The following is a 27,598-nucleotide window of genomic DNA, read 5'->3' as shown; positions in this document are numbered from 1 at the left end:
AATATCTGCAAAACCAGTGGCCTAAATATGGATGCCAGTCAATGGTTGGCAGTCCAGTATATATATATATATATATATATATATATATATATATATATATATATATATATACGAAAGCCATAGTACCAGACAGAGTATGCGAAGAGGAATCATACCCAGGGTATGCCATGCAAAAGTGGTGCTTCTTTGGGGATGAGCTGGAGAAATGCATGCGGTACACCAGGCAATCTAAAAAGTGCACATTATAGAAATGTCAGGGCTATGGCAATGGGTAATGTAGCCAAATCTCCAAGTATGAGGTACAGAATGGTGCATGGTATGCTTGAAGGATGACCAGTGGCAGAGGTATTATCCTTAACCTGAAAGTGTTAGCGACTAACACAGATTGGATCAGTGGGTAGTACAGCACAGTGGCCTACTTTTACAGTGCATGTCTGTCTGGGGGGGATTTATATCATATGGCTGAAATGCCATACTTTTGCATTTTAAAACCTTGGGTCATGGAGGACTGAGCTGTTTTTTCCTCTGAAATGTGGCAACACAAACTACAGCATTTTTGCAAGGGGACAAGCCCCTCTGCACCTCCCACATCCCCTGCATATTATATGTACCAACTCCAATATAGCTCCACACTGGGGAAAGGGGAAGCACCAGATGCCAAAAAAATACCAACATTTGGAAGAGAAGCTGGTTCAGTGCTCTGTGGTCTGATGTTTTAAATTGTGATCATATGACATTTTAATGGTATGATGTAAACCTGTCTGGAGGTGTTTAGTCCTGCTAAGAGTGGGTATCATTGCTGGGAAGTGTTTTAGGTCACCAAACATCATTTTATAGAATGTGAAAGGATTGAAGTATGTTTTCACCAAAAGTGTAGTTTGCTTCTTGCTTCACTGTTGTGCGATCTCAGAGTTGTTATATATAGGTTTGGGGTGCGGGTGGTGCAGGGGCACTTGCCTCCCAGCAAAAAAAAAAAAGAAAAAGAAAAAGTTTCCTTGTATGTTCATGGAAGGTAGTTTTTGGAGAAAGTAAAAAATTAAAAAAAGTGTTCGCTGAAACTAGCTTCATTAAGTCAATATGAATCCTTGTTATTGCCAACCATATATTATTGCACAATTCTGTTGCTATGATATATCTATATATATCTATAATATCTGTATCTTTCTATATATACCATTACTTACTCCTGAATCTTTTGAAATATGATCTATTCACCTTTGAAGGGTGAACCTGTTTTCCTCAATATGCTCAGGTGCTGAAAACATAAAAGAAAATGCAAATGTACATGAATCATATGTCCTGCATTTGGCGACGACGGTATTTATTACATTACAGTTAAATGCACTTGTCAGTTGTACTTAATCAGGAGCACTTTTTGTAACCTCTTCCCACTGGCAGTGGTGAAGGTGCTGCCTCTTGCAGTCACTGCTCACCTAAGTGGGTGATGCCTGTTACAGCAGTCACCTCCATGGCAAGACAGTGACAGCCATCTGCCTTATACTGGGGATCCTCATAATGCATCCACAGTAGGTGCTTTCTGTTGACTCTGCACATTATGTACATCCATTTTTGTGACTCCTTGGAGCATCATGTGAGACCTACTACACTTAGTGCACTCAGAAGCCATGGCCACTTCACATGTCACAGTCTAGAGGAATATGGTTGCAAATCTGCACAAAACTGCATGATAAAAAAAGCCATAGTTATTGCAGTGATTGTTGCACTACAAAAGTTGTTGACTTGAAGCAAATGAAGTGGAAAAAGGAGGAACTGTTGTTTAGGATGACCATACCTACAGCAGCTGAGGTAAGCATTCTAGGGACAGTGATAGAACAATTTGGAGAAAGGTATGGCTAAAAAGTCTGCTGCTGTGCTGGTGTTGGAGTTTTAGGAGGTTATCAAAAACATTCTACTCAGTAGGGGTGGGGGCCAAAGTGAGGCTTTTAAAATACTATGAAATAAGCTGTCACAGTGCTTTACTCATAAGAGCATAAGGTATATTTGATGGAGGTAGGACCTACAGGCCTTCTATAGAAGTCAGGGACTGGGGAGTTGATTTTCTGTGTAACACTTGTCTTTCTTTTTATTGTGTGAGGGTAATTATTTTTCAAGGTGCTGTGATGCATAAAATAGGAGGCTCTGAAGCTGAAAATGTTTTTCTCTATTATTGGGTGATTTTGGAAGAGTGGTTTTCAAAATGTATCTTCCCAGTTATGGGTGCTGGGGGTGTTTTTTTTCAGAATGTGACTCTCTTTTGCTGAAATAAGGAAAGGTCATGCTCTTCAGAATATTTCAGTCTGTTATTGTGTTGTTGAATGTGGAAATTGCTTTTGGAAATATTTTTCTCAGTTGGTATTGGGGAGGCTGAACATTAAATGTCCAACTATAATTCTCTACTGTTGATTAATGGGTAGGGAGTCCCTTTCAGAATGTGTTATTTTGATGTTGTGTCGGGGATACGTAGCAGTTGTATGGATTAAGGTACAGTAAATCTGCAGTATGTTGTCATTGCTGTTGTCCAGGTTCATACAGATATATTTGTACTGTTCAACCTAGGAGCCAGCAGAAAGGGTATTAGTGACATACTCTGGGATGGTTTACAGTGGGCCTCAACTTCATGCTGCTGTGCAAAACTCCCAAAGCCAGAATGCACACAACAGTGTACAATGGACATGCTGCTATCATACCCGTTTGTCATGGGGTGGGGTGGGGGGGGTGACATCAAAAGTCATGGAAATACATAGGCAATAGATGGGGCAATTCACCATCAAGCGGTGCTGACAGGATACAGAGGAACACAGCTTTAGCCATCTACTTTTGTGGTGGAGGCCATATATTTGATGGTGTGGTATTATGATACGCTGAGCAAAAAAGGGTGCAGAGATCAATTCAGACTGCAAGAGCAGGTTTTACAGGTAAATACTGCACAGTGTGGCATGTTAAAGGTACAACCATGACTGGTTACAGACTGGTTACAGACCACTGTGCCATGGTGCACCCATTTTAGAGGTGGCCTATGCCTCTGTGTGGGTCAGATATTGAACACCTGTGCTAGCTATTGAATTTTTGGTGGAGTATTTGTAATGTGGGTGTAATGTGGGTGTGACAGATATCACTGGTCAGCAACTTACCATGTATATACAACTCTATCTCTATATAAATATACATATACATTTACATATACATATACATATACATTTACATATACATTTACATATACATATACATTTACATATACATATACATATACATTTACATATACATATACATATACATTTACATAAACATTTACACATTTCACACTGAGCTAATCGAAGGAAGGACACTGAGGAAACTCGGAGCTATAATATATAACATTAAGTATCCTGTTTTTTGTTTATTTTGTTCTTTATTTCTTTGTTAGTTATAGCACTTTGTGTGCTGTGTATTTTTCTAGCTAGTTTCACTGTGTGTGAGGTATTAACTGGAAATTGTCCACTTTTATTAAGCATCTGTTGGGTTGTTTGTTTCTGATAACTTGTTGCAGTTAAACTCTTTTTTCTAGAGGCTCCTTTAGCTGTTTAAAACTTTCATTTAAAGGCTCACTGCTGCTTTTCAGCTGTGAGAAATATTTCTGCAGGTTGTTTCCCACCCTCCCTCCTGTTGGTATAGTGTTTTTATAGTTGGTGGCTTTGCAGTTGCCCGCTCCTAGTGTAAATTTGATCTGGGACCCTCCTCCCAGTCTTGTGTCATCCAGGTAGAACATGTGAGAAGGCCAATCAGCTTAGTTTCTGCTACTCCTTTCTCTCTTTCCACTAAAAAAAAAAAAAAAAAAAAAACTTTTTCTAAGCTTGTTTCCTGCCTTTCCTGTGGGTAGTCTAGCCTGGATATAGATTTGCTGTGTCCAGGACTATTTGTAGGCTTCTAGGGCTTAAGCCTTTCTGTATTGGAGGGAAGCCATCTAGTTTAATTTTGTTCATAGGTTCATAGGTTCATACTAGGCTATCTGCCCTAGGGCATTTATAAGCCTAGCCAGAGTGTGTTTGGCTTTCGCCACCCATTTTAAATTAATTTTGCTATGCCCTTTTCCGAGGTTAGTATACTGTGCCTCTGTCTAACAGTGACACAGAAGTGATACCCGGGGTAAACCTACGATCCCCCATCCACTCATCAAGATTCCTCTTGAAGAGAGTCAATGAGGGACTCTGCCTAACCTGGACTGGGATTTTATTCCAGTGTGAAGAGAGCCTCTGGGTTAAGAATCTGTCCCTCCAGCATATCCTATTTATTTCAGTGTTGAGGTTCAAGTCTCTCGAGCACATAGCTCAATGGGATTTGGATTTTCTGAGGTGCAGCATGTCCATTAATTCCGGGTTGGACATGGCTTTATACGTCAGGCACAGATCACCTCTCTGCAGGTGGTATGCCACTGAGTAGAGCTGGAGTTTCTTTAACCGGGCAGCATATAGCATCTGTTTGAGCCCTTTGATCCTCTTGGTGAGGTACTTTTGGGATCTTTCCAGTTGCTGCAGGTGTCTGGTAAGGTACATCCCAAAAGGGGCATTGTACTCAATTATGGGCCTGATGAGGGATGAGTAAGGAGGCACGATGACCTCCCCTGATCTAGATGTGAATCTCTTCATGATTAGGTGGGATATATAAAATGTTTTTCTAACCACTTTGACCACGTGGTTGTCAAATGAGAGATTGCTATCAACTTGGGTCCTCAGGTCCCTAATTACTTCTTCCATACTTAATGGATTACCACCTATGTGGTAATTTGTGGGCACTTTGTTTTTGCCAAAGGGGATGACTATACACTTTTTGGCATTTAGCTTGAGGCCATGGCTCTGGCACCAGTTGTCTGTTTCTATGAGGCCCTTTTGGAGGATACTTGTGACGGCTGGAGAGTCGATTATGGCACCCAGTTTGCAGTCATCTGACAACTTGGTCAGCCACAGTCTTTCTGTGTTGGCCTGTACCTCTGAGAAATATATACCGAACAAGAGAGGTCCCAGGACTGAGCCTTGTGGGATGCCACTTGTAACTGGTTTGGAGTCTGACATGGCTCCAGCAATTCTAACCATGTGGGTTCTGTCCTTGAGCCAGTTTGCAACCCATCTAGTGACATAGGGGTTTATATTTAAGCTGGTGAGCTTATCTATAATGCCTGAGTGGGGTATTGTATCGAAGGCTTTTGCGAGGTCCAGGTAGGCTGTGTGGACCACCTTCCCCTCGTCAATGGCCTTGGTGACTGTTTCAAAGAAATTGACCAGGTTTAAGAGGCAGGATCTGCCCTTAACAAAGCTGAACTGGATAGGATCCAGTGTCTGTAGGTCCCCAATATCTTTATTTATAAGGTCCATGATGATCCTTTGCATAGCTTTGCAGAGCAAGCTAGTCAGGCTTATGGGGCGATAGTTTCCAGGATCCGTTGAGGCACCACCTTTGTGGGGAGGGACCACCATTGCTGTACGCCACTCTTTGGGTACATATCCTGTAGTAAGGCTGAGATTGAACAGTAGTTTTATGTTTGGGTTTAGCTCTTCTTGGAGTTCATGTAGGATGCAGCCCAGGACACCGTCTGGTCCCATTGATGCTGTGTTTTTTGCTTTGGAGAGGGCGGCTCTTACCTGAGCATCTGAGATGTCAGGGGAGCAGCACTCTGCTGGGATAGATATTTGCCCTTTTGGTGGGGGGGAGAAGTTTGTGCTGAACCTGTCAGCTAGGATGTTGGCAATGTCTGTGGGTTCGGTGTATTTTTTGTCATTTTGGACTAATTCTGAGCATATCTGGGAATTCCCACCCAGGTTCCTAACATAACTAAAGAAATCCTTGTGATTATCCTTAGTGTCCTGTGCAATTTTTCTCTCAAAGCTGGCCTTAGACAATTTTATGAGTGCCCGTAGTTTTTTGCTAATACTGATCAGAAATGCCTTCCCTTTTTGGGATTTTGCTCTATCATGTAGTAGCTTCCTCCTTCTATTGTATAGTTTGTTTATGGCTGGGGTCCTGCCTTTGGAGGATTGGGTCTTGGTTTTATTTGGGATTGCATGATCCATGCATTCCTGAAGGTGTTCATAGAATGCGTTTATAAAGGATTCTGCAGTCTGGGCCGTATTTTCTACAGGCCCGGGGGCTTTGAATGATTCCACCTCAGTTTTGAGAAGTGTGAAATTTGCTTTAGAGAAGTTTTTCACTGTGGTTTTCTGGGCAGGGGGTGGGGTCGGGATGTGAATATCCAGTGAGATTAGTTTATGGTCTGATCTTGCCAGTGAGGGATACACTTCTGGTCTGGAGCATAGAGTCCCCATGTTGGTGATGATCAGGTCCAGTATGTTTCCCCTCTTGTGGGAGTGGTAACAAGTTGTTCCATAGCATTTGAGTTTATAAATTCTAGGAACCTTTGGGCTAGGGTGTTGGAGCTAGAGTAATGCTCCCAGTCTATGTTTGGGTAGTTGAAGTCACCCAATATAATGGTGTTTGGAGAGACCTTCATATTTTCCAGTGTTCTCAGGAAGGCCGAGTGGAGTTCCTGGGTTTGGGAGGGTGGTCTGTAGCAGGCTATAAACTGGAAGGCAGTTTTACCCACTGTTAGTTGCACATGGATAGTCTCTTGATGCTTCGTGCTGTGCCACCAACCTGGAGGTGTGGGTATCTTTGACGAATATTGATACTCCCCCTCCTTTTGTGGTTCGGTCCAAGTTTTGGGGCCGAAAAGCATGGTATGAGGTATAACCTGGTAGTGCTGGGGTGCTCCCGGGAGCATTGAACCAGGTTTCTGTTACTGCACAGATATCAATGTTCTCCATGCTAAGGAGAGTTTCGAGTGCATGCATCTTGAGGTTTAGACTTCTGGCGTTGAATAGCACTACTCTTAGTTTCTTATCCCTTGTGATACCTATGGAAGTGGGTTTGTCTTTTGAGCCTTGCCTAAAAAAGGCACTATGGGAGTAGCAAGAGCCTTTCCCAATATCCAAAAGCCCAGGGGAGATAGGTGCAAGCCATCCCTAGCGAAGCATCGTGGCTTGTCGAGCATGTCATCCCAGGCTGACAGGCATTGGATCCCCTTTGAATGACACCAATACTTAAGCCAATTGTTGAAATTGATCATCTTGTCTTCATATTGTGGCATCATTCTTGGTGAGGGTAAGATGCTACTCAAGGTCAGCATTATACCGGCCTGGGCTACATGCTCAGAGAGCTCCTCTATGTCTCTTTTCATGTAGTCCAGGGAGGTACGTCTCAGGTCATTCACACCAGCATGGACAATGACTGAGTCATATTTGTACTTGCCTTGGAGTGACCTGAGTGCTTGTGTTATGTGGCAGATCCTAGCGCCCGACAGGCAGCTCACTGTGATCTTCTCCTTGTTCAGCCTGGTGAGCGGGACGTCAGTGTGCCTGATGATAGAGTCACCTATTACAAGTGTATCAGGTGTGTTGTTTAGCCTTAAGGGCTGTGACTGTTCAGCACACTGGCTTTGTGAGCTATGTGTTGCACGTGTTTTGTTTTGGGGTAGCGGTTTCTTGGGTGTCTGCTTTGGAGGTGTCTGCTGCTTAGGCAGATTTTTATTTAGAGCCTCTGAGTATATTTTTGTGTGTTTATGTGTTTGGTTTGCTGTCGTGGTAGGTCTATGTGAGACTGGAATTGTAGTGAGTGTGGTTTCCTTTTCCTCCTGACTGGTTATGCCAGTACTGAGTTGAGAGAGCTTAGCCTCCAGTTTGTCTATATGGTTGCATCTCTCACTTGTGTTGGAATTTGTTGGGAGGAGGAGAGGGTTGTCTGTGTACATGAGGCAGTTGTAACATTGCCTCAAGATTCCCAGATTCACCAGCTGGACCAGAGAGGAGATTGACAACTGACCTTTGGACATGCTAGAATAGTATTGGGAATTCCTTTATAATTGAAAAAAAAGGGTCAGTGGGGAACAAGGTACTCAAGGGGAGTTTGTGAGGGTGTAGTGCTTTTAATTTTTTAGTGCTGACTTATATAATTGCTTTAGTGAGCAAGTGCCAGGTAACTTAAATGCAATGTGCTACAGGTAGAACTAGCCAGTTTTTTGTTTCAGCACTTGTTCAGAACTTATTGTAAGCACTAAATAAGCTACAAATTACTACAGTGCTCAACTTTCCTCACTGTCTAGAGGAAAACAGTTTCTAGTACTTAACAAATAAGCACCTATCCAGGCATGTCTAAGGGTCAGCCCCCGGTATTTTCTCCTGTCTACCTGATGAATCTGGGCATCTTGGGGCAATACAGTAATTGTCTCATTTACACAGACAACCCTCTCCTCCTACCACCCAACACTACAACCTGTGAGAGATGCACTTATATAGCCAAACTGGAAGCAAAGCTCTCTTCACCCAAGACTGGACTAGACAGTCAAGAGGAGAAGGTAAACACTTGCACCACACGACACTCAGCACATAGTCCCTTAAAACCTACACCACCAAAACACACACATAGAAACACAAAACACACACCTACATTTGCGGAGGCTCTCAGTAAAAATCTGTCCAAGCAAAAGAGACCTCCAAAGCAAAAACCCAAGCAACCTCCACCCCCCAACAAAACCCAAATGACACATAGCCCACAAACTCAGTATACCACTCAACCACAGCCCATAAGGCAAAACAACGTACCCAACATACTAGTTATAGGTGACTCCATACTCAGGCACACTGATGTTCCACTCACCAGGCTAAACAAGGAGAAAGTTACTGTCAGCTGCCTGTCGGGTGCCAGGATCCGCCATATAATGCATGCACTCAAGTCACTCCACAACAAGTACAAATATGACTCTGTCATTGTCCATGTTGGTGTGAATGACCTGAGACATACCTCCTTGGACTACATGAAAAGGGACATGGAGGAGCTGTCCGATCTTGTAGCTCAGGCAGGCATGACCCTAGCCCTGAGTAGCATCCTGCCATCACCCAGAATGATACCACAGTACAAGGACAAAATGATTGACTTCAACAATTGGCTAAGCTTCTGGTGTCATTCTAAGGGGATCCAGTATCTGTCTGCCTGGGATGACATGATCGACAAGCCACGATGCTTTGCCAGAGATGGCCTGCACCTGTCGCACCTGGGATTCCGGATACTGGCTAACGTTCTAGCCACCCCTATAGTGCCTTTTTTAGGCAAGGTTCAAATGACAAATTCACCACCCTAACAGGTACAGGCAAGAAGAATCTGAGGGTATTGCTACTCAATGCTAGAAGTCTAAACCTCAAAATGCACTCTCTCGAGGCACTCCTTAAAATGGAGAACATCGACATCTGTGCAGTGACAGAGACCTGGTTCAAGGCTCCAGAGAGTACCCTGCATTACCAGGCTATAATTCATACCACACCTTTCAGCCACCTAACCTGGACCAAAACACTAAAGGCGGAGGCGTGTCCATATTCATTAAGGATATCCACACCTCCAGGCTAGTTGCTCAGCATAATGCATCCGAGATTATCCAAGTGCAACTAACTCTGGGCAAGACCGCAATTCAAATTGTAGCTTGCTACAGATCCCCCACCATGCCCCAGGATTCCCACTCCTCATTTCTTAATACACTGGAAAATATTAGGGTACAACCTAACACCCTAATAATGGGCGATTTCAACTGCCCTACCATTAACTGGGAAAACTACTCATGTACCAACTCTTGTGCTCAACGTTTTCTGGAATTCATAAATTCCAATGCCATGGATCAACTTATCCACACCCCACCAGGGGCAGCAATATCCTAGACCTGGTTATTACCAACATGGGCAACCACACCAGAGGTCAATTCCTCGTTGGTCAGATCCGACCATAAGCTAATCACCCTAGACATCCACATCCCTCCCCCACCCCCCATTAGGGAAACCACAGTAAAAAATTTCTCCAAAGCCAACTTCATGCTTCTTAAGACAGAAGTGGCAAACTTCACGACACCCATGCTGACGGACAATAGAGGTATGACTGCTGAATCCTACACAAATGCACTTTACAAGCACTTACATGAGTGCATGGATCGTGCAATCCCTAACAGAACCAAGATGCTATCCTCCAAAAAAAGGAAGCCAATCTGGTGGTCCCCTGCCATAAACAAACTCTACAACAGAAGAAAGAAACTGTTGCAAAAAAGAGTAAAATACCATGATTGGAGAAACTCCCTGGTCAGCTTCAGTAAGAAGCTGAGATCCCTCATAAAATCCTCCAAAGCTAGTTATGAAAACAAAATTGCCACTGACTCTAAAGACAACCACAAAGCATTCTATAGCTATGTCAAGAATCTCAATGCCAACACTCAGATCTGCTTTGAGTTACAGCACAATGGCACTAAATATACAGAACCAACGGATATTGCCAACATCCTGGCAGATAGGTTCAGTGCTAACTTTACCCCCTGTCGTCCCCTAAAGGGCCCATCTCTATACCAGAAGAATGCAGAGTTCCTGTAATCACGGCTGCACAGGTAAAAAACACACTATGCAAAGCCAATAACACAGCATCCATGGGACCTGACGACATCCCAGGCTGTGTTCTACATGAACTACAGAATGAACTGGCACCCCACCTAAGTACCATGTTCAGTCATAGCCTCACCTCAGGCTATGTGGCCACTGAATGGCGCACAGCGACAGTTATCCCACTCCACAAAGGGGGAGCCACCACAGACCACGGAAACTACCGCCCCATTAGCCTAACGAGCCTGGTCTGCAAGGCTATGGAGCGTATCATCATGGAACTTATAAACAATGACATTGGTAATCTCCAAACTCAGGACCCCACCCAGTTCGGGTTTGTAAAAGGCAGATCATGTCTCCTAAACCTGATAGACTTCTTTGAAGCAGTCACCAAAGCCGTAGATGAGGGTAAGGTGGTTCACACAGCCTATCTAGATCTCGCCAAGGCTTTTGACACCATCCCCCCACTCTGGAATTATAGATAAACTCACTAAACTAGGTATAAATCCCTATGTCACAAGATGGGTTGCCAACTGGCTCACTGACAGAACCCGCACTGTGAAAGTAGCAGACTCCAAATCCAGCTTCAGACCAGTGACAAGTGGAGTACCACAGGGTTCAGTCCTGGGTCCTCTCCTGTTTGGTATCTACTTCTCTGAAGTACAGGCCAACACAGAAGGTCTTTGGCTAATGAAGTTCGCAGATGACTGCAAACTAGGAGCCATAATCCAAACTCCAAAAGATGTGGACATCCTACAAAAGGGCCTTGCTGAGACAGATGCCTGGTGTCAAAGCCATGGCCTCAAGCTCAATGCCAAAAAGTGCATTGTCATCATACCTCTCAACTGTACAGATTTTCCCAGAATGTCCAGATTTTTGCTTCATATTTCTGGTCCATTTTTCATAAAATCATAGTTTTCTGTCAAATTAGAGGCAAATCATTAAAGACTGAAGTTAGAGAATAATGACAGACATTTCAGTTTTAGACTTCATATCCTTCAGAAAATTCATACTAATGTAAAACCTGTTACTCTATCTACTTTCTAAGTTTGTAAAAGCAATAGTTAAAACCTGTCCCTATTTTTCAGCCTTTGTCCCACTTTTATTTATGGCTTTGTCCAGATTTCTTGCTCTAAGAGGTTGGGAGGTATGATTGTCATTCCTTTTGGTAAAAACTCAGTTCCCATGAACTATCACATAGGTGGTAGTCTACTTAACACCAAAAGTGTGATAAGAGACCATGGGACACAGGTGGACAGTAGCCTCTCCTTTGATAATCACATCGCCACAGTAGTCAGGAAATCCTTTTATGTGGCACACCTCATCACAAAAGGTTTCTCATCCAGGAAAAAAGAGGTCATTGTTCCCCTCTACTCGTCACTCAATGCCCCATTTGGTATGTACCTCACAAGACATCTACAACAACTGGAAAGGCCACAGAAATACCTCACAAAGAGGATTACTGGCCTCAAAGAGATGCCTTATGCAGACCGTCTCAAAAAACTGCAGCTTTACTCCATTGCATATCGCCTACTCAGAGGCGATCTCTGCCTAACACACAAAGCTATGTCAAACCCAGAGCTTTTAGACATGCTCCACATAAAGAAATCCCAATCCCTACGAGCTACATCCCCTAGGGACCTAAACCTCGTCACCACAATAAACAGAACATGCTGGAGGGATAGAGTCCTGTCCCAGAGACTTCCCATACTCTGGAACAAACTACCTATCTATATCAAACAAAGCTCCTCATTAGCACTGTTCAAGAAAAATCTTGATGATTGGATGGGAGATAGGAAATTCACCCCGTGGATCACTTCTGTGGCTCTGCTCGACAGTGGCACAGGAAAATAATTTTCTTGGGTGGCGAAAGCCAGGGTACCTTTGGCTAGGCTTATATAGGCCCTAGGGCCAATAGCCTAGTACCTACCTATGAACCTATGAACCTATATGCATATACATATACATTTACATATACATATACATTTACATATACATATACATATACATATACATATACATATACATATACATATACATATATATCCTCCTATTTACAGAGCAGGGTGGCTCCAAAGGAAATGGAGAGAATAGAGAGGTCCTCATACACAGACTGACATCTTGCTGTAGGCTGTCTGTGATCATGGCCGGTGGATCTTCCTTATGGACGAGTGTGACCAGTCCTTCCACAAACATATCTGGTGGGAGTCTTGAGCAAGTAAATAGTGTCAATAGAAATAACAGATAACAAAATCATGCACACCATAGGGCTGCCAGCATGATCTATTATGTTCATCACAAGGCATCTCCCTTTACACAGGTCACCAAGATTCTACTGCACACTGTTAAATTTGGTACTCAAATCTCGTGGTGCAAGTTTTATATATGTCAGAATCATTCCACCATGTTCTTTATCCTCATTTGCAATTGCTATTACCTACATTAATGTAATGTTGCTCATTTGGGTGCCTGTTGATTAGCTGAATCCATGTCAGTTTTAACTGAATTCGACCAAAACACTTGCACCCAAACTACTTTCAGTGACGGTGGAGTACTCCCTTTTTTTCAACTGTTGTGTGACCACAGAGTACACACACACATATATATACATATATATATATATATATATATATATATATATATATATATATATATATATGTATATATACAGGAAAGGCAGGAAACAAGCTTAGAATTTTTTGTTTTTGTTACAGAAAAGTAGCTAAAACAGCAGTAAATACAATTCAAATTGTAGTGCAGACCAGCACACCTGAGCGTGTAGCAACACTACGGCAAATACAGTTCAAATAAGTGCAATTAAATTAACAAATGACTAAAAAACAAGTGCAGAAGGCAATAAATTAGAAGGCTACTAACAAGCAGTAATAAGTGCAGAATAAGAGCGAGTGAACAGATAGCACGCAGAAGAGCAACTAAGACAGTTACAGTAAAAGCAGATGAATAAGATATACATATATATATATATATATATATATATATATATATATATATATATTTTTTTTTTTTTTTTTTTCGGGGGGGACAGAGCAGGATTAAGAGGCTACAGGGGTTGTCCTTCCCAAATGCTCTCTTTGTACACAGTAGGAGTGCCTGAAATCAGAATATGATCTCACTGCGCTCAGTTTAGTGTGCAAATGAGATGGGCCCAGAAGGAGTATCCAACTACAAATCTACAAGAGGGGCAGGCAATTTCAAAGCCACCAACATTAACACCAAAACAAGAACAGGGAGGGTGGATGGGGAACTAATTTTAGAGAGACAGCTACAACTTCAGTTGAGTTAATATTCAGTGAAAAACAGAAATAAATAAATTAAATACAGTACTATATGCAAAAGAGCAGATAAAAGTGTGCTTAAATTCACTTATACGTCCAGCTGATTTCAGGCAGATGTTAGCCGGCCAAAGCTCTGATATTAAGCAGAGATAACTAAAAATGTGCCACTTATATAAGGCAAGACAGGATGTCAGTGATGAGCTGAAACTACCCCCCCCCACCCACTGCTATCAATGGCTACACAGAAATTCTAAAAACTACTGTGTAGAGAGACAGCCACAACCTCAGTTGAGTTAGCCGGCCAAAGCTCTGATATTAATCTGATATTAACATAGATTGGCAAACTGTAGCCAAGAGCTACCAATCAAAATTTGTTCCAATCTGAAAAAAAGTATCAAACCTTATGACTAAAAGAAATAAAACAAATAATGATTTATCCTGTAGCAATATTAAAAATAAGAAAGTTACACAAAAATCCAAACATTATCCTGTGTACAATGAAGTATAAATCTGATCTAGACACAAATAAAGTAAAAATACAAATGTGGGATTTATGCAGTATTAGAGAAGAATGCTCTGAAATGAGAAAAACAGGACAGAAGTAGACCATAGGAGACGAGCAGAACCTGACACCCAGGGATACTGCAGTAGTGCTAAATACTCAATACGACTTCTCAATGAAGCATGGCCAGTTCAACATGAGAAAATCCTGCATGCACAAAGTCCACAAGGGAACAAAGCAACTGGTCATGCAAAGCGTAGAGTGATATTAAAATCAATGCTGCTTTTCTGCACAACTTTTACTTCATATGATAAATATCTACAGCGTACCAACTATTTATCTAGTGGAAGAGAAAGAGGATTTCCAGTGGCACATAATGGCATTCTTGGCTGCCATGACTTCAATTAGAATTTTAACATGTTTGAAGTGGCTCCTCTGTGTTGCTCAGAAATCACTTGTTTGCTGTTGCTAGTGTGAAAACAATGATTACTTCAGACCAGTGTATGCTGTTTTGGGGAGTTTCTCCCTTCTTCAATGTTGTGTGACCATGGTGCTGGCATATGTACATTCCTCCACAGAAAAAACAAACGTTTAGTATGTACTGTTGGGATGAATGGCACCAATGAGCTTCAGTCTGTTGTGATTGCTCAATGACCTTCCAATCAATCACATTCAAGTGTATGATGGGTCACTAAGTTTGAAGAACTACTTAGTTATTGCAAAATCAGACCAATGTCTCCAGCATTACTGGCAGTGAGTCTCTAACTGGGACCAAAAATGATAAAAAACAGGACAGTTTTTAAATGTATGTGACTATACCCAAGAGACCCATCATAAGACCTTCAGCAGGTCTCAAATAGCAGTGGGAGTAGTTTTGCCAGGTTCTCAGGGATAAGGAAAGGTAATGTATGCAATTCCAAGGAAAAAGGTATCAACGTGTAGTAAGGAAACTATGGGGCTCTGCTAAAATATCTGCACGCCATCAAATGTAAGCAGCTGGCCTATGTTTGATAGGGACATTGCCACTAAATTGTACAATCATACTTAATACATGATTCATACATAATTGTACATCATAGACAAGGTGAAAAATAATGGAGTTTGATAAAGAGGAGCACTTATCAAGTTCAACATGCCCAGAATTATTACAAATGAAAATGATAAGACCTATCCAAGGCAAGCACACTTTGCAAAGATGTCATACATTTATTTTAAATTCCACACTTGTCTTAACTTACACATTGTGGTAAATCATTCCACTTGTCCACCATATCCCCTCTTTGAAGAAGGAATTCCACTTGTCCACCATATCCCCTCTTTGAAGAAGGAATTCCACTTGTCCACCATATCCCCTCTTTGAAGAAGGAATTCCACTTGTCCATCATATCCCCTCTTTGAAGAAGGAATTCCACTTGTCCACCATATCCCCTCTTTGAAGAAGGAATTCCACTTGTCCACCATATCCCCTCTTTGAAGAAGGAATTCCACTTGTCCACCATATCCCCTCTTTGAAGAAGGAATTCCACTTGTCCACCATATCCCCTCTTTGAAGAAGGAATTCCTTTTTTTTTTTAATTCTTTTTATTGATTTTTAATCATATCATAACAAATCATATCCAACAACAAGACAAAATGATATGTACATACAGAAATTCCTCTACATATACTAACTATATACAAAGCCCATCTAAGCAGAGCCCCCAAGAAGGAGGTTTAAATGTTGTGTATTTATGTTAGTATAAATTCATACACCATTTTCCATGCATCCCTCTGTGACGGATTTAGCCTCATGGAATACCACAAATATCTGTGAGCAGAAAAATGTTTCCCAGCTATCTGTTTGAGTCCTTCCCATGAAAGAACTGATCTATCCTTCCAATTTAGGGTGATATAGTATTTTATCAGCATAAAAGACGTTATTAGAAAATGAATATTCTTAATGTCCATGCCTACCAGGGGTATATGAAGGAGGGCGAATTGCCATGAGAGCGTAGATTTTTCATAGCCCATTTTTTCTAGTTTGACTCTGAGGGCACACCAAAGTCTATATGAGCATTTGCAACTCCAAAATATGTGAATGATATCTGCTTCCATCATAGGGCAGAATTGGCAAAAGGGTGGGACTTCATTGTACATCTTGTTTAGTAAAGCAGGGGTGTAGTATGCGTTATTTACTATCATAAGTTGGGTATACCTGAACTTTAGCAGAGGAATAGCTTTAGAAAATTTTTGAGTGGCTTGGGCAATGGACTTAGAGGAAATCAAGGGGTCTTGTTTTATTCAAAAATCAGAATGGATAGCTTCTTTCAAGCATCTAATTGTTGAGATTAATTTATAGGAGTGAGAGACCATTTTTTTTTATGAGTCAGTAGATTCCATAATACCTTACACAGCTCTATTTGGGGTTCAGGAATATCAGTATCCCTCCAGAATTTGCTGCAAATGTCCTTCAGTTGTCTAATCATGATGGTGTACTTGATTGGAAGCTTAAACTTGTTTCAGATGGAAGAAATATGCTCCAACCTGCATGAGAAGAGGTCCAGGACCGTTTTACTTTTGATCAGTGGGAATGTATTCAAATTGACCAAATTCTCGTTTAGTTTAATGTTAGGATTAAGGTGTAAAGGTTGGAGAAGGTGAAAAGCAAAATGTAGATTTAGAGATTTGAATAAGTTTTGTGTACATTTGATTTGGGACCATAAATCATTTTGAATTTTGTACTTTCTTTTGGCAGATATGTCTAAGAAATGTAGGGCCATGGGATTAATGGAAAGAGTTTTGATATAATTGTGATAGAGCTTGACCCAAGATGGACACTAGGTATTTAATTCCTCTCTGAAAGTTGCAACATTAATTATTCTACTGCTTCTATTTATTTCATACATAAGTCTAAAATCTGGAAGGCCTAGACCACCCTTATCTTTAGGGTAAACAAGTTTTTTATAACTTATCCTGATGGGTCTTGGGTACCATATAAATTTTGAGAGAGATGAGTGTATATTATTAAAGACTTTATTATGTATCAGGGTGTTGGTAGCATTTAGAACATATAATAGTCTTGGTAGAATATTCATTTTGATAATGGCTACTCTCGAGAGAACCGGGAGTTTTAGTTGAGTCCATCTTTCCATATCCTTTTGTATCAAGCCCCAACATCTAGATAAGCCCCCTTGGTGTTGTATATTTCCATCTGTTTGGAAGGATATTCCAAGGTATTGGAGATGGTCATTGATTTTTATGTTAGGTAAAAATCTTTCACTAGGTAATTGCGAGTAAATGTCAATTGGGAAGATCGTTGTCTTATCTATATTCACCTTATAATTCGAGAATTTGGAGAATGTTTGAATCGCAATATTAATTTTGTTAATATCCGAGTTGGGAAGGGAATATTAAATATTCAAATCATCCGCATAAGCTGATAGGGGTATTTCGGTATTAAATAATCTTGGGATATGATGGAATGTTCTCTGTTTAATTAGTAAAAGTAGAGGTTCTATATAAAGGTTAAATAAAAGTGGTGATAAAGGGCATCCCTGCCTGATACCATTATTAATCATTATCCTTTTGGAGCTATGCTTGTTTATTTGTAAGGTAGTATAGGCATTTTTATAAAGGGTATTAAGAATGCGTATAAACTGTGCAGGGAAATTAAATTTTTGTAGAACCGAGATCAAGAATTCTTTGTTTATTCTGTCGAATGCTTTGGATGCGTCAATTGCAAGGGCGTAGATAGGAGTATGTTTAATCAATGATAAAGAGGTCATAGCATTTAGGGTAAGAGTCTGGTCATAGGTTTGTCTCTGGTTTATAAACCCTGATTGTTCAGGAGAGATGATTTTATTAATCACAGATTTCAATCTACATGCTAAAATTGCTGCCAAAATTTTAATATGTATATTGATGATAGAGATGGGTCTATAATTATTAGGATTGGTATTGTCTTTATTTGGTTTGGGGATTAGAATAGTTTGGGATGCATTTAGGTGAGGGTCGCAGACATCCTTCTGAATAATGAAGTTAAAAAGGTGACATAGAATGGTTGTTAGTTTATGACTAAAGGCTTTATAAAATTCCGCTGTGAACCCATCTGGTCCTGGCGCTTTATTATTTTTAAGGTTATTGATCGCAGACATAGTATCTCTTTGATTGATATCGGCCGCTAATAAAGATTGATGATGTTCATCTATATTTGGTGTTGTTAGATTGTCGAGGAATATGTTTAGTTCATGCTTGTCTATAGTACTAGGGATAGGATTGTATACTTCTTCATATATTTCTTCAAATATCTTTATTATGTCTTGTGTGTTACATATATAATTTTGATGGACCTTAATTCTTGAAATAGGGGGAGTATTACTATGTTGATTAATTAATCTCGCCAGAAACCTAGAGGGGAGTTGAGCCCAGTGTGAATAATTAGCTAACGTTTTGATCTCATAGAATGATAGGTTATCAGCCTGTAGTGAAGTTAATTTTAACTGTAGTTGGTTAATCTCTTTTTCTAAATCCGATGAGTAGTTTTGTTGAATACGTGTTTCCAGGGATTTTAATTCTTCCTGTATACTCCTCTCTTTAGAGATATAATCGTTCCTATAATAGGCGGCTTTATTGATTAATAACCCTCTGATCAAAACCTTAGTGGTAGCCCATGATATATCAAACGGGGTGTTGGAATCTTTAATGGCAAGTATACATTGGTCTAATAAGGTATTAATTTCTTTCTTAATATCGGACTTTCCTAGTAAATTAGGGTTAAGCTTCCAGCCTCTCAGCAGATTATTTGGAGGGGTAGAGCGGGGCCGTTCTATAGTTAAAGTAATCTTTGAGTGATCAGAAATTGATCTCGGTTCGGTGCAGACAGTAGTTGTAAATTTACGAAATATGTCTGAAATTAGAAAAAAGTCCAGCCTGGACCAGGACTTATGACACTGAGAGAAAAAGGTATATCCTCTGTTATTCAGGTTGTCGGGATTAATACAGTAGGGGTCGAATAGATTAAAGTCACTCTTTAGATCTGAAATAGCGGAGGAGGCCTGTGAATTATTTGCGGACAGCTTATTAGACCTGTCTAGAATTGGATCCTGGATAGAATTCCAGTCTCCCCCTACTATAAAGTAGTGACCTGGGAAGTTGTGAAGGATGTTATATAAGTTCATTATGAAATTGTGTTGGAGCGTACAAGGGGCATATAAGTTTAAAATCAGAATAGGTTTATCCAAGTTGTCTATTTTAGTTACAAAGTAACACCATCTACCCTCAGAGTCAAAGTCTTGTTTTATGATAGTGTGATTAAAGGAGTTTTTAATAATGATAGCTACCCCCACTTTATTAGTACTATTCCCTGCTGCTATAATTTCCTTAATCCATCTTTTATTATTTATGGAGCTCCATTGTTCTTTTAATAAGTGTGTTTCTTGTAACAAGATGCAGTCTAGATTGGTTTTGAACAACAGATGAAGGATAAGTTTTCTTTTGCTTTCAGATTGTAAGCCTTTGACATTCCATGAGGCTATCTTCCACATAACAATCCTAACATTTGTAAGAAACAAAAGAGGTTAATCCTTTCTAGGGTATAAAAGTTTAACACAGAGGGCCTAACAAAGTACAATATATCATATAGCAATAGATGGGCGACTCCTCCAGCATACCTCCAGTGCATAACCACCTTCTCCTTCAACCTGGAAGAGGCTGGGATACATATATTATTTGAACAAGTTGCAATCGATTGAAACACAGTCATTTCTACCTACTAAGATAAAACACAAGTACAGAATAAGAAAAATGTATCCCAGATTACAGACCTCAATTATACAACAGCTAGAGAGCTACGCTGTCTCGAATTACAACACTGTCTAACTCATTCAGAGCAAATCTTAAGTGTAAAAAAACACAATACAGATACTTATTTATAATGGTTAGTAAGACTTCATAGGTTTATTTAGCATGACCAGAAACCTGTTAGTAATAACTCAAGTTCTGTTTCCCCTAGGGGAAGGTGCATTTGAACACATCAATCTTGTCCACATAGGTCTATGTAAAGTGTATTTCACTGTAGACCTCTATTCTAGTTTAAATCTTTATTCCTTTTAGTGTGTATTAGACATATAATATTCATATATCTCCATTCCATTCCAGTTGATGATATATGTAAGGGGAATCTTGCCCACAACTGGTGTTACCTTCTGTGTTAATATGTTATTAAAAGGAACACATGTTTTCCAGAACCCAGAAGCATAGTAAGCTTTAAAAAAACACTCATAGCCATCTTCATTAACTTTTTCATGTAGCTTGCAATGGGTTAGCTCTACTAAGTTATGTTCAGTTTCACTATTTTACATACAAATCTTACATTGTAACCAATAAAACTGTAACAGGGTTACACAACATCAATATTATAGATAGTCTGTATCCTAGAGCTTCCAAGAAATGATCCCCTTCAGTTGAATACACTTATCTTGGGTATGTCGCAAAACATATTCACCCTATATTATCAAGTCTTGAAAATCATAAAAAATTACATTGGTTGAAATAGTAACCACCAACTCTGACTAAAAATTATTTTTATTCATATTTACTGTTACTTAGCTAGTAGACTGCTTACTCTAAAAGAACATAGTTTTTTTTTCCCCCCACATTACGTACCATGTTCTCTTACAGTAACAAAAAGATAGTAAATGAAAGGAAAATACTAAATTATTCTTATTCTTATTATTTGTCATGTTAGCAGTCATATTGTAATTAGCACATTGCATCTTTCACTGCTGCAATGCTGACTGTAATATGATATTGTAAAATTGTTTACCTTCTGAATCACTTAGGTATTATGCTGACTAGAAACAAGCTTGTTTCCAACAGAACAATCAAAGTATTACTTAAACTATATGATCCCAAAGTTTACATGAAATATCCTTTCTTTTAAGAATGATGTATTAAGAGCAGTAATCAGCCAAGGGAGTCGAGTGCCACTCATCTGCAATGATCCGGGCAACGTATCCGGTTATCTGCTGCCTTGCTACAATCTTGCCAGTACAAATGTTTTTACACTAAAACAACATATAAGCGTTTCAAGCAATCAAACCTCATCTGCCATCAAAAGCTTTGTCTTTCTGCTTTTGTGTGGCACTTTAGGAAAATCAACATATTGCTGTAAAAGGCATATACAATTAGAGGCTTGTAATGCAGTATAGGGTAATTATCAATGAAGATCTGTTGACACCTTGTTAGCCTAACTTCAGTAAGTTTACGCTTCAGTTGTATTATTCAAATCTCAGCTTTCCAACTGTGAAATTTCAACATAAGGAGCTACTGAAGCAATTAATTAAGGCTATGTAATCATCGATGAAATACCCACTTATAAATAATATTCAACTAATGAAAACTTTCTCTCAGGTTGCGATCCCGCTAACTCTGATAATGCATCAACACATTGAAGCACTCTAGGATGCATAAGCTGTGTTTTGATCAATCGGAGTATGCCTGCGACTATTCCCTCTGAAATTTAACCCACTGAATAACCCCCATGATGCTGCTTAGTGGAAAAAGCCCTTCTTAAAAGTCGGTTGCCATTACCTTTCGAACCATTACACTTCCCAGGACCGGTGCCATGTATTCAAGTCGAGTATTGCTGCGAGTGCTTTCCTTACAGCTCTATTAAGTTATCGCTTTCATAGGTGAAAGTGGAAATCAGACCATTCATGTATATATTTCATTAATCCAACCTGTCGCTTTAAGGATGTAAAGCATCCTGGGAGGTTAACAGGCATGTTGAGGTCACGTTAAGTTAGGGCGACTGCTGGGAAATGCAGTTACAATTGGCCAGGTTGGAACCTCACGTTCACGAGGCAGCGCTTGGTGAAATATGGCTTCAGGGGGCTACGAGAAGCAAGGGCCATACTCTAAACACTGCAGGCAAGCCTGAAATGGACAGGCCCAACTCCGTTCTGGTACTTCCAAGGCAAGGTATTACGCTAGGGTAAGCAGTCATTTCTGGGACCAAGGGAGTTAAAAGAAAAAGCTTTGATTGTTGGTTTTTCAACTTTGCAGAAGTGAGTCGCTGAACTAATTAGATTATTTCAATTCTTTACCAGGGTTGGTTCAGATTAGTAAATAAAGTTGCAGCATCTTCCTTATTGGTGACTGTATGTTTCTGTTCTTGGGTTGTAAATGATAGAGAGTTGGGGTACTTCATTTGAAACCTTATGTTACTGTTAATAAGGTATGCACAGTATGGGGCTAATTGTTGTCTTGCCACCTTGATTTGTTGGGGTAGGTCTTGCGATATGGATACTTTCATTCCTTGCCACGTTATTGTTTTTTTGAGTTTGGCTGCAGCTAACAGCTTGTTCACATGATAGAAATTCAGAATTTTAGCATAGACAATTCTGGGGTTGGTTGCCACCGAGGGGACTCTTAACGCTCTGTGTGCTCTTTCTATTGTGATTTGTTTAACTTCTTGGTCATTATCAAGTAAAAGTCTGAATATGGATGTTATCACCTCTGTTAACTTGGTATGTTCAACGCTTTCATGTATACCTCTTATGATTAGATTGTTTCTTCTGGATCTAGCTTCGAGATCCAGAATTTTTGTATGCAGCTCCTGAATTGATTTTTTATTTACTTTCACCTCCTCCTGCATGGTATCAATTTTGATGTCCTGGTCCATTATTTTGGATTCAATCTTGTCTAACCTTGTTAATATCTTGTCTGTAGAAGAGCCAATAGCCTTTGTCTGATCAGTAAGATTTAGTATAGCATCCTGTAAAGGTTGAAGTGCAGCTTTTAGGTCATCCAGGTTGGAGCTTTCTGTTTTACCTTTAGCTATATTAGCATTTTTATTAGTTTCTAAGGCCTTCTGGAATCTGGCTCTTTTAGAAGTGGAAGTAGAGTCTTTCTCTGGAGAATTAATAGCAGTAAATTTAGTTTTTGTAATTTGGCTTTCCATATCTTCTGATGCTAGTGGCATTTTGAATGTTGATTGTTGATTGTAGCAAGCAGAAATTTAGCAAAGTTCTTTTTCTGATTTAATTTCAGGATTCTTTGGCCTAGCCCCTCACTGTGCAGGATTTACATGTGGTCTTCAGATGTCCAAATAATCAGCATAAATCCATCCTTAATGGTAAGAGTTTCAGCTTTTCTTTCCTTCGGGTATTTGAAACGAAGTGTAGTAGTAATTAATCCGTGTTTTTGATGAGAAAAATATTAAGTCTTACTGGTAAAATAAGCAGATATATTTTTAAGTGATGCTCTCCTGAGTTTCAGCACTCCCTACAGGACAGCGGCCATCTTGCTTCCCATTTTGAAGAAGGAATTCCACTTGTCCACCGTATCCCATCTTTGAAGAAGGAATTCCACTTGTCCACCATATCCCCTCTTTGAAGAAGGAATTCCACTTGTCCACCGTATCCCATCTTTGAAGAAGTATTTCCTAATGCCTCATTTGAATTCCTTTTCCAAAATCTGGTTAGGCCTCTTATTGCCCGCCCTTTCCTTTCTCTTCATCCTAGCCTAATCCTATGACACATAGACTTCAATGCCTTATGCATGCATATCCTCTCTCTCTCTTTTTCTGAGAATACTTGCCTATTAACTTCACTTGAACAATTCCAAAAAGAAACGTCTGTTTTGCTAAAATCATTTCTGAGAATTTTATAAATAACAGATATGTATGAAGTATTCTTGGGTGAGCTATTAATAACTGTTGAGATAAAATCCAAGATTTTTAAGTTACTCTTATTTTATGCCTCTAATGAGAGTATGAGCTTAGTATGTATAAAATCCTTACAAGTTTGGATGTCCAGCCAATTGCAATTTTGCAAACTCTATCTGCTGATACAATAGTCAGCAGAATTATTCTGTTAGCTGAGAGAAATTAATTCTAATATAACAGGTCACCCTTCCTAAATTCTAACATTTTCTGAGTATCAAAAGATATCAAAATTAATTTGTGTAAACAATAGGAAAAATAATTATTAATAAATTCTTAACTGATTAGAAAACATAAGCTTTTTAAACAGCAGCAATATTTGGTTTATAAGAGGTGTGAGAACAAGTTTTAATCTTTCACTTTGAATGTATATTTTTTGAGTATATGGTTTAAGCAATGTCCTATTACTATTAAGAAGTAAGGTTTCATGTATTGAATACCAATATGATGTATAAGAAGTATTATTTCAAAGCAACACTATGTTAATAAATATGGAGTGTAAATAAAAAATCAATATTTGAAAACCCTATACCTCCTTCATCCCAGCTTGTGGTGTGCCAGAGAAAATACATTCTTGTTTTTTTGGGATACCAAAGGAAGTCAAGTAATAAGTTATTAATTTTCTGTTTAATTTTGACATGTGGGGGAATTATTAGAGCTTGGCCAATAAATAAGATTTTGGCAACAGTACCATTTTGATTAAAGTTAGTCTATCTTCAGATGTGAAGAAGAGTCTGTTCCAACTGTCTATTAGACTAGTAATTGAGTTTATAAGTTGTTGGTAATTAGATGTGAGTGATTTTTTTATAATTAGATTCGATAATGATACCTAAATATTTAATATGCGTGTCCTCCCAGTTTATGTCTCTTTTTTATCTAAGTTTCATAGTAACAGTTTTATTCACTAGAAGTGCGTTAGTTTTGTTTTGATTGAATTTTAGACCATAGATGTTTGCAAAGAAGTCTAGATTATGTAATAGGTGATCTACTGAATTTTTGATTTAGTAGATCATCAGCAAACCGTGGTATCTTGGAGGATAGTTTTTCTGACACTTTATATCCCTTTAACATTATCATTATTTCTGACATCATTTACAAGATGCTCAATAGCCAGGGCAAAGAGTAATGGGGAGAGGGGGTACCCCATTACTCTTAACCTCTTAATATTTCGAATGGGCTACATCGATAAGATCCAATCTTTACATAGGCTAGGGACTGTTCATATATAGTTTTTTAATTAATCCTATAAGGTCTGGGGAGAAATTGTATTTTTGCAGAGCTTTAAACAAATATAGCCAGCTTAGGGAGTCGAAAGCTTTATTTATAGCAAGGCTTAAAATAGAAAGCTCATTTCTTTCTTGTTTGCTTGGTCTATTAAGGACATTAATCTAATTACATTGTCTTGTACCTTTCTGTTTCTGATAAACCCAGTTTGTTCTTCATGAATTAACATTGAAAGAATATTATTTAATCTGTCTGCTAAGACAGACACGAATATCTTGTAGTCAATGTTAGGCAAAGAGATTAGCCTGTATGATATGCAAATGTTGGGTTTTTAATTTGGTTTTAAGATGGGAGAATTATAGAATACTTCCATGAGGGAGGGATGTTTGCTGTAGTTTTAACTTCCTGGAATGCCTTGAGTAAGATTTTTGAGAGTGGCTTCTGTGTGACGACATGCGTGAATGGGCTTTCCTTTGTTGAAGGTTGTGTGTTAGGCCCGGCAAGCCAGCATGTAAAACTCTACTGCCAATCATTAGCGGACCGGAGTTCCACTGTGGCGACCCCTAACTGGGAAAAGCCGAAAGACGCAAATCAGGTAAGAGTTTTTAAAATTCCGGAATTAGAACATCTAGCCCTGGTGCCTTTTTTGTCTTAAGATTTTTTATTTGTTCCTTTAATTCTTTAAAGGAAAAGGGTTTATATATGTTATTAATATTGTGTTTGGATATTTCTTTTGAATATTATTAGCAAGAAAGTTGCCTAAACTTTTATCACTTGTAGAAGAGTTATTATTATTACTGGGTGGCCACGGTTGTGCAGCGGTTAGTGCTGCTGCCTCACAGCAAGAGGTTCTCTGGTTTGATTCTCAGCTGGGGTGCCTTCTGTGCGGAGTCTGCATGTCCTCCCTGTGGTTGCGTGGGTTTCCTCCGGGTGCTCTGGTTTCCTCCCACATCCCAAAAACATGCTGTAGGTGGATTGGACACTCTAAATTGGCCCTAGGTGTGAGTGAATGCATGTGTGTGCCTTCTGTGGAAGGTTGGGCGCCGGGCTGGCAACTCAACACTGTAAAACTCCACTGCCAATCATGAGCAGACAGGTGATCCGCTGTGGTGACCCCTAACCGGGAAAAGCCAGAAGAAGAGTTATTATTATTATTAATATTGGGTACTTTTCCGTCATCAGGGCAACACTTTAAATGCAGTTGCTGAGCTCTGAATTTAGTGTAAATCTAAACATAAGAAGTTACATCTCCTTTTTTAAATATCCATTTAACTATGCTACATGCGGTGGTACAGCGGTAGCGGTGTTGCCTCACAGCAAGAGGTTCTCCTGTTCGATTCTCGGCTGGAGTGCCTTCTGTGTGGAGTCTGCATGTCCTCCCCTCAGTCGAGTGGCCTCCGAAAGACATGCGTGAATGGGCGTGCCTTCGTTGAAGGGTGGGTGTCGGGCTGGCAACTTGGCACCATAAAAATCAACTGCCAATCATTAGCGGACTGGAGTTCCATTGTGGCGACCCCTAATTGGGAAAAGCCGAAAAGGCAAACAAACAACACACACATGTTTAAATTAACACTTAAAAGACATGAAAAGACATTGCATTAGGAATTCAGCCACCACGTTTAAAGTGTTGCCCCGATAATGGAAAAGTGAGAAGAAAGGTATTTCTTTTATAATGCGAAGAGTATGCAGCCTTTTACTTGCTCCAGAAAACAGAAATTCTTTAATTGCACTTATATAGCATGTTTTAGCTGCGAAGATGCCATCGGAATCATAGAAACAGTTGTTTTGTACTAAGCATTTTTTATTTTATTTTTTTAAAGCAGCAACTACTGCTTTCAAAGGTTTTCCCTGACAACGGAATTAAGAGTTGTTAGGAAGTTCCATTCTCTCAGTGTGTCAATGGTTCAAGTTTATACTACTAATATATATTTTTTTGTGTCCCTTATTTTCCTTCATTATTTTTGAATCTTACTGTTATTTGCCAAAAAAAAAAAAAAAAAAAAAAAAAGGAAGCAAGATGAATGGGGAGGAGAGTGATAGAGGTGTTGCCTGTGATAGCTAATCAGCTCATGAGTTGTGGACACATTACAATTTCATGCAGGAGATTTACAGTAAAACACTTTAAAGGGAGAGAGTTAATTGCAATTTTTTTGTAGGGCAAATGTAAGCATATTATTACAATGTTAAGAAAAAAAAAAAGTTTTCTGGATTTGCTTTATTTCTTATTTTTCATTTCCAGTGGCGGCTGGTGACTTCAAATCAAAGGGGGGCTGCAGGAGCCAGATGAATGGGTGGGGTCAAGGGGGTGTGGCCAACCAGAAAGGGGAGGAGCTATGCTCAAAACCACAAAAACTAACTTTAATTAAATACACTGCCCTGGGTGGCAAACCATCATTATGAGAGTCCAATCAAGACAAAAATAAGTGTAGAAGAATAAAAATAT

Source organism: Protopterus annectens, chromosome 5.part0 (assembly GCF_019279795.1).
Source record: "Protopterus annectens isolate FY-2018-M chromosome 5.part0, PAN1.0, whole genome shotgun sequence".
In the NCBI taxonomy this organism is placed as follows: Eukaryota; Metazoa; Chordata; order Ceratodontiformes; family Protopteridae; genus Protopterus; species Protopterus annectens.
This window is presented reverse-complemented; position numbering follows the sequence as displayed.